Source organism: Helianthus annuus, chromosome 12 (genome assembly GCF_002127325.2).
Source record: "Helianthus annuus cultivar XRQ/B chromosome 12, HanXRQr2.0-SUNRISE, whole genome shotgun sequence".
Classification (NCBI taxonomy): Eukaryota; Viridiplantae; Streptophyta; class Magnoliopsida; order Asterales; family Asteraceae; genus Helianthus; species Helianthus annuus.
In genome coordinates this window covers 73,125,109-73,134,467 of record NC_035444.2, presented here as the reverse complement: position 1 = coordinate 73,134,467, position 9,359 = coordinate 73,125,109, and the positions used below count along the sequence as shown (strand labels likewise).

At 39.7% G+C, this 9,359-nt stretch overlaps 1 long non-coding RNA gene across 2 annotated transcripts; it reads right to left on the bottom strand.

The window, feature by feature from the left end:
- Positions 1-3,225: 3,225 nt before the first annotated feature.
- Positions 3,226-5,560, bottom strand: LOC110895329. Of its 2 annotated transcripts, none has more exons than XR_004874208.1 (2): positions 5,074-5,560; positions 3,226-3,513 (listed from the first exon to the last, which is right to left on the bottom strand). It is a non-coding gene; the product is annotated as an uncharacterized LOC110895329 (long non-coding RNA). The 2 variants fall into 2 exon arrangements; XR_002567075.2 differs by having other exon boundaries at positions 3,226-3,482.
- Positions 5,561-9,359: the final 3,799 nt, after the last annotated feature.

The following is a 9,359-nucleotide window of genomic DNA, read 5'->3' as shown; positions in this document are numbered from 1 at the left end:
ATGGGTCCAAAACTATATTTGGCATATAAAACTCATTACCTACTGATATAACTTATCAAAATACATGTTTTTACTAATTTAATCAGACCTGGAACTCAGTTTTATAAATAAACTCTTTTATGGGCATTAAAATTACCAAAATGTCCTTATGGGACTTATTTTGGTTTAAATTACTTTAAGGGCATATATGTTAATATATTACTGATATATTAACATATTTTGAGCATAATAACGATTAAGACCTGTATATAATTTATTTGGTTACCCGTTACGCGTTTACGCGTTCGGATCGGTTACGTGACTAGTTTACGTAAAATAGCCGAAACGGGCTTAACCTTATCATTTAATTCTCATTTTTCCAGAATGTATTTAGTTTACCCATATTATACAAGTATCCAAGCTTGTCGGGTCTAAATCACATTCTATCCCGGTCTCCGCTTAATCTAGCGTTTAGATCCGTAAGGTTTCCTTCTAGCTAGCCGGTCTAAGTCCTTGACTTAATTAAAGACCCGTTAGCGTCCTAATAGGCTAATTAAACCTTCTATACAGATTAATAGCTTCCAGTAAAAAGTGCCTTTCAAAAACCTTAGGAATTTTACTGTTATCACCAGGTAAATACTTTTAACTTATTTTCCCTATACGGGCTTGGGATACGGTATATTAACCCGTTTTAATCCGTATTGTTTGATAACATAAACATCTGGGGGTTAATGACCATGTCCCGGATATCCTTGGCTCATTTAAGTTATTAATGGCCACGACCTATGCACGGGGTGCAGGCATGCACCCGACAGATGCAAATGCTAAATATTAAATTACCCACAAGTTGGGGATAACTCCTTTGTGGGTTTTATAAGTGGTGAGTCAGTAATCATGCCTGGCCTACAAACCGGCCCCACATGTATGACAAACATGTAAAACTGTATACAAGATTTGATTAAGATTGCCCCAAGTTATAAATGATTTGTGCCTCGTGCACCCAAATCAATTTTCTCAAAATGCCTTCAAAACGAGTCAGTTAAATTGTATTTACCAGTGTAAACTGACGTATTTTCCTAAAGATTGATTGACAGGTACTTCCCGAAATAGGCTGGAGCTATAGGGTGTCTTAGAGGATCTTGCAAATCTATAAGATACCTGAAGTCTGTAGTTTCTGTTTCTTTGTACTTTATGATCCGCCTGTGGATCTTATTACATTCCCGTCTGCATTATTCATGTACTCGAACATCAGACAATATGGTTTGTAATAGTTAACTCCCAGCCTTCCGCTGTACTATATTATTGTGTATGTTGACAATGATGATATCAACTACGTCACGATACTCCCCGCCGGGCCCACCGGTAATATGTGGAAATATCGGGGTGTGACAGCACGTGAGGTGCAATTTTGTCCATCTACCCCATTTATTTTATCCCAGCACCAATATAACCCATTTTGACCTAATATTTACTCATTCACACTTCATCTTCAGCCTTACATTGTTCTCCCCATTCACAATCTGGAGATTTAAGAACACAATGAGAGATCTCACACATTGGTGTGTTCGTAGTTCAGATGATCCCTTTGATCCCGATGTCTGCACATGGTAATTTGTTCTTTATAGTGTTTAGTGAGTCTTCTTTAGAATTCAAAGGTCATGGAATCAAAGTAGTATGCAGGCCTGTTTGAAATTTAAGCATTTATGCAGGTCTGCACATGGTAATTTGTTTGGAAATTTAAGCTGGTACTTTTTTTCCAGTTTATTCGCTTACTCGCAAAACATTTTTTACTCGAAAAACAAGTTTTACTCGCTTACTCGCAAAACAATTTTTACTCCCAAAACAAGTTTTACTCGCTTACTCGCAAAACAAGTTTCACCTAATTCAGCACGGTCCATTCAAAACACAAGCAAAACATATTACACCTAATTTAAAACAAGTTTCATTTCATTCGTAACAGTTCATACAAGCTTAAAATTTGACCATTTACAATTTTTTAGTCAAAATTCGGTCAGCTTGGTAAATTACTTCATTACACAGAAAGATACTAAACAAATCTTGCACAACTGAGAGGATTGAACTATTTTCTAACCTTTAGAAATCTAGGGTTCTTAATTTTGGGGGAAGATGACATACGAGGGTTGGTCAAGAAAGCATTTATATGGGGCTGGGATTAAAATAATGTGGACAAAATTGCCCCTCACGTGCCAGGAACATGGTGAGGGGTTAACTTCTAATTTGGATGTGGTTTGTGTTTTGGATTCAAAGGGTTAAAATTACAAACCACACAAATCAAGACAAGTTTGGTTTTTGGATTCAAATAGTTAAAATGCACAAACCACACCATAGGGACTCAAAAAGGACTTTACTCTTACTCTTTTAGTTCATCAAAATAATACACAATTACTCTACAACTTCATCAAACAACATACAATTAAAATTACTCTACAAGTGCATTATAATTACTCTATAACTCATCATTATTACACTACACTGTTATAAGATATTATTAAAAATTACTTTGCAATTACACCAAACAACATAAATTTCAAAATTACTCTACAAGTGCATCATAATTACTCTACTTTTGTAATTAGACCAAGCGGTATGGGGGCCGGCTTAGGCCCGGCGAAGCCCGGCGCCGGTCCCCCACACCGCCCCCTTGCCCCGCCTTGTGATACCCGGATGCCAGAAGCCGTTGATGACGGGCCTGCTTTCTTTCTCTCTCTCTCTCTCTCATCTTTGTCTCTCCTCTCTCTCTCTCTATCTCTCTCTAAAATCAAATAAAGTTTTATATTTTTTAATTGTTGTGGGGCCCCATCCTCCACCCCTTAGGTCCATCCCCTGCAAGCCCCTCCTACGTGGCGCTGACGTGGCGGCCCATCCTCATGGGGATGAGCCTCCCCATACCCACTAGTCTTACCCTGCTAATAGAATAATTACGAAAATATCACCGTCCTTTTTTTACTTTTCCACACCATCCGTACGTTTTGTACCATAACCATATTTATATTTGATCTTTTGTCATAATCACTAATAAAATAAGTAAATTTTTATTTTGTATTTTTTCTGTTTATTGAATTATCAAAATCCAAATACGTACAATTACAAAGTTGTATTTTCAGTGAACTAGGTTTTAAACCCGCCGCGTTGCGGCAGGGGGCTTAAAAATTAAGGCCCAACGTATACAAACGATAGAATTTTTGCCCGCCACGCTTTGTTGCGGCTTAAAAACAACTGGGAATATGATCATAGAAAATAACACATATATTCGTCATAGAAACAGACATAAAGAACATCCTTCAATTGATAAGCTCTTAGGTATATAGATTTCATATAATTGTTGTGGTTGCCAGTTTTGGGACTAACATCGGGTATGTTAGTTTCATAACCTGTGAAAAAGAGATGTTGTTAGTCGACATGGCTGCTTGACAAACGGATTGCAGTTGCGTTTTTGTCCTAGTTTGCAACCGCAAAAAAGGTGCTTTCCCCTTGATCATTCCCTGCACACTTTCTTTTGTGAGCTGGTTGAATCTGAAATGACTAAGAAGTGCTTCAGTCATATACAACAGTACCATAAATCACCTTTGCCCACCTACCCTTCATATTAACACTTTATCTCACCTCCCCATATATATATATATGTGTATATATCTATACACACACCCGCATATCTATATTTCCACACAACAATTATTTCAACAAAATCACAACAGAACTGAAAAAACACTAATACGAACACACTGAGTAGTACTTGATATATCAGTTTTTAAACCTGTACCGTTTCGAATCGAACCGTTTCTACGCGAACCATTTCGACCCTTACCGTTTCGACTCGAACCGTTTCGACGCGAATCGTTCAACTTGTACCGTTTCGAATCGAACCGATTCAACCCGAACCGTTTCGACGCGAGCCGTTTCGACCCGAACTGGTGGTTGTGGGTGCCGGGGTGATGGATTCCAATTCATTTGACAACCAAACACAAAAAAATAGAATTGAGATTCCATTTCCAATAATTTCCGATTCCAATTGGAATGTTTAAATTCCAAATCCAATTCCTTAAAATTCTAATTTCTATACAAATTCCAAATCTAATTCTAAATCATTCCGCGAACCAAACGCCCCCTTAAAATAGATTTAAAAAGCTCGAGAAAGTTTGATTGAAAACAAAGGAAGAAAGTGATTGAAGTCCACCTTTTATGTGGAAGGAGTCCATTTGGTGTTCTAATTAATAACCTCCTTTAAGGCTCATCTAATTTATTTCGACAGTGGTTCGAATTAAGTTAGTATGTCGGAAACAAAATCACTGTCACTACTTTTTTCCTTTTTAAATAGGAACTATAAGATGAAGAAATGTGAAGGCCAAGCCAAAAGTTTTGACCAATAACCAAATGATATAAAACCAAAGTTAACTCAAATCAAATAGTGTTCACCCCTAAATCCTTGCTCCTTGTCATAAACAATATTATATGTTCCCTTCTAGACTTAAAAATATACTTTCTTTTTTCAAGGACATACTCCTACAGTTTGTGTACTATGGAAATGTTAGGATATATTGCAGTGATAAGAGATTCAAATAGTACAATAAAAGTAACTTTCTGTTGGGTTTGTACAGATATTACAGGTTTTGTTGTTTCTTTTAAACAACAATTTACACTCCTAATTACCACTAATCAACTTAAACTAAACAACCCCTATCAAAGAAAGTTCTTGCAATGCAAATACCATCTTTCATATTTTTTATAAGACTATCCTTTTATCATCAATAATCGATTTTGAAAGTTTGCGGTGGGCGACCAGATCAGTGGAAATATTCTTCTCTAGGAACAATGCATTTTTAGCATCAAAACGACTCAAATGGTTGCAAAGTTTAGCGTATATTAACGTTGGTGTTTACCCGTTCACGTCACTTTTTTTGATAGTTTATTGTTTTCTACCGGTGCTATCGTTGTTATCAGGTTAAACCTGCATACAACGGGGATGAGTACCTGAAACCACTTCCTTCTTCTTCTCCTGCCTAAGATTACAACCCTAGGTTGATCATATTCATTGGAACACCCTAACTTCAACAGAATTTGGGAGAATAAGTATACCTGGGGATGAATTGAGAGTTCTGGGAAGGCGGTGGCGAGCTGTTGCTGTTGAGTATTGATCTCAAACGGTGAATCCATGACGAAGGACACATGCCGTAGGATCTCCGACGCCGCCGCCTTGTGTAGCATACAGAGTTGTCAGAACCCTAACCGGATAACCCTTCCCAAAACCCTGCAGTCCCTCTCTTCTTGCATGGCCTCCTCTTTCCGTCTCTAAGTCGCTGTGTCGCCGACGTCGATTGACGCCGGTTTGAGCCAGACCGGTGGTAGTGATGGGAGGGGCAGTGTCGATGTCGGTAGAGGCACGGTGGATGACGCATGTTGTGGGGGGACAGGAGTGTGGAGTGATGTCCGGTGGCCGGATTTGGTGGTGCTGGATGGTGGAAGGGCGACGGTAGGGTGATGTGAGGGGATTTGGTGGTGTTGGATGGTGGAAGGGCACGTGAAGGTTTAATATTGATGTTATATTATTATAACAATAAATTTACTGTTCATTAACTTCGTTTAATAATATATGTATAATTTGTCGGTGCTAGGCAAACAATTTTCCATATTCAGGTCTTCTGTTAGATAAAACTTATGTTACACACATTACAATATGTATCAAATTATCATAAAAAAACCTGAAAGTAAAACATTATTCCTTTATGTTGGACGGAGGTAACATCCTGTTGAGTTTTCAAACTTTAACTCGTCAAGATTGTGATGTTATTCTTAGACTATGCGGTATGGGGCTTGGGTTGAGGCGTGGGTTGGCTGAAAACGCCTGATGTGCGTGAAGTGTGATATATTTTTGATGTATATTTTTAAGCCCTTTTTACACTTTTAGCCAAGTTTTAAATTTATAAAACACGATATTCACTAACACTAAACACACATATGGGCAAGTGCACCCATCGTGGACGTAGTATAGTGTTGGTAAGATACCGAGGTCGTCCAAGGACACAAGAGCTTTTAGTACCGGTTTATCCTCAACGTCTAATCAAATCAAAAAGGTTAGAAAAGGTTTTTAAACTAGAAAAAAATAAAAACTAACTAAATGCTGAAAAAAATAAAATAAAATAAAAACAGATAGACAAGATGAATCACTTGGATCCGACTCGTGTATTAGTATAACCTTTGATTATTTTCGCACTTTTGCACTTGTTTAAGAGATTATCTTAGTTATTGTAGTAGGCCCCTCTTTTGGAGGCGACGTTACCCTCAACCCAGTAGTTTGAGTCAGCAAGGATACAATCCTAAAGGGTTGGATTATTGGAAGATAATGAATTAAGTTATTAATGCAAATTATGGTAGGCCCCGCTTTTGGCGGTGACGTTACCCTCGGCTAAGTAGTCTGAGTCAGCAGGGATACAGTCCTAAATAGCCGGGTTATAGTATTAATAGTAGTTAACTTATGAGGGGGTCAAAGAGTTTGGATCCCCGCCATCCAATACCTATGGGCATTGAAGGAGATCCTACTAAATTTGACCCAGGTCCCTTGCAGGACCTCTAAACGCTGAACAAGGGCAAGACCCTTACCAAACCGTTCCCTTAACCCCCGACCAGGTAGCCAACATACCTCCATATAGACCGTGGAGATATGAATGGTGAAAATCTTTTATTTTATATAGACAGCAAAATAATGCCAAGACACCACGGACAAACGATAAGGAAAGATCACCTTCAACATAAGTAACTAGTTATTAAAGTCATTAATACAAAACCAAATAAAAAGTGCAAAAGATTAAAAATAAAAAGTATTATACTAAACATTTGTCTTCACCAAGTGATGTAAGAGACTTAGGCAAACATGGCCTTGATTGTCAAGAACTCTTACTATCAATCTTGGATCCCGAGAAGACTCACACACTCTACGATGGACAATGGATGATGGTGGTGGATGATGGTATTATGGTGGTGGTGGGTGGTGGATGAAGTGTGAGAGAGGTGGTGTGCCAAGGGATGAGTTGCAATGAAACCAAGCACTCCTATTTATAGGCTGAATAGAAGCCTGGGCACGGCCCCGTGTCCGTCTGACACACTCTCTCTTCATTACTTGTAATTCGCAATTACAATAAATGCGCCTGCAGTACTCTGACCACGCCCCCGTGTCCGCTGGGCACGGCCCCGTGGTGGGCAACAGAAGCTTCTATCACTTTTGTCTTTTCTGCCAGGGCTGACCATCCTGGACACGGCCCCGTGCTCGCTGAGCATGGCCCCGTGTTGAGCTGGACACGCCCCGTGTTGAGCTGGGCACAGCCCCGTGTTCAGCTGGGCACAGCCCCATGCTTAGCTGGGCACACCCCATGCTCAGCTTTCTTTTTGTTTTTGCTTTGGGAGATGCTGTCGAGGAGTAGGGCATGCCACGTTTCTTCCTTTTCTTTGTATTTATGTTGGATTTGGCTGTATTTTTGCTGCTTTTGTTCATTTAAGCTCTTTTAACCCTGAAAATACAAAAGGAAGACAAAAGCACACTTTTTCCAACATTAGTACTTAAAAAGGGTTAGTTTTATGCCTCATTTGATGTAATTTATATGTTGCATTTTACACACATCAAATACCCCCATACTTGAATCTTTGCTTGTCCTCAAGCAAAACTCTTTAATATGTGGCTTACACTCCCAAATGGAATGGGTAGAAGAGAAGGTTTTGGGCTTGTCTTGAGTGTCGGGAATCCAAGATCTTTATTGGGTTTTATTTTTATACTATTTACAATCCTATTCGTTATGATTTATTTAGAAACGTTACATAGGATAAATTACTTATTAGGGCATAACATGCCTTTTTAAAATTTCATTTATATACAAGTTCACATACCTCACGGGGGAAATCACTCACACTCGGCCAAAGGTGTATTTTTAGTGAATCTCTCGAGAGCGGCATGGAACTTATTCCTACCATAGGCTTGCCAAGCAATCAATCCTCCTCCTTTTTAACTTTTTACCTTCGTAAATATGAAGAGGACTTTCTGGGTGAAGGGTTAGGCTTGGGCTAAAGGTGGGTGGTTGGGTTAGTGGTTAGTAAAAGGGTGAAAAGCGTAAAACGCGTCGGTTTTCGTAAGACTTTTTTTTGACTTTTTATTTTAATGAAGCGTAAAAAGGCGAAAAGCGCAACTCGAGACCGCTGTGATTGCGACTCGAGACCTAGACCAAGCAACTCAAAAACGAACTTCAGGGACTCGAGACCACATCGTGACAACTCGAGACGGGACTCGAGATCTCCGGGGTTGCGAGTCATGCCTGCACCACTCGAGACCAGCCATTACAAGCCGAGACCTCCTGGTTGCGACTCGAGACCGCATGTTCTCGAGTCGAGACCACCTTGTCTCGACTGGGCTGCTCACTTTAGTTATTGGGCCACAACGTGATTTGTTTGGGCTGCCTGTTTAACTAAACTATGTGTTAGTTGATACTGTTGACTGATCCAATAGTAGAGCAGGCCCAATAACTCAACATGTAACTGTATGCATGCTATGTGTTAGATTATGTGTAAAATATACGTGACATTCTCTGTACCCAAACCTGACCTATACTGGTAACCATGCTAGGACGTGGTGACCAGCGTGCTTGACCAAGTAACCTAATCTGCCGAGCAACCCAAGGTGAGTTCACACACTAAAAGCATGCGTCCCAGGGAGGGACACGGACAAACTGCCAACTTTGGGAAAAATACTTTTGAACTAATATTTCCGGGGGAAATCCGAATGGGTACTTACTATCTCCGGGGGAGATACGTTTGGATATTATTTATAAATCACAACTAGCCAAGCTAAACGAAACTCTATCACCTTAAGTCCCTGCTTACAGTACCGATTAATCGCCGGGGGCGAACGGGTTATTAGTTGATAGCGCTATTAGGTTTGACAACCTCACACCGTGACCGGGGGGATCGGGCGTGAACTAGTAGACCTTGCATCTTGGTCAATGACGATAGACATTGACTCGGGGCACAACAACTTTCCGTCAACAGTTTCGGTATCTACAGTTTAGTGAGCTTACAGATGGGGTAGCTCCCCATAACGTGATTATAAATGCTTTATCTAAACAACTTACGTTTTCAAAAACTAAAACTTGACACCTCGTGGACTCGCCAACATTATGTTGATACCCTACTCATGCTTTGCAGGTACCCAGTGATTCAGGAGTTTGCAGCTTGCGGATGTGTAGTGGTCGTCTAACCCGTGTGTTGGGTTCTAAACAAACTTGAACTAAGAATCTTGTTTTAAACTATTTTGTCTATGCTTCCGCTACTTATCTGAACTATTACTTAAACTTAAAACTTTTGAACTTTGACTATGATATTTG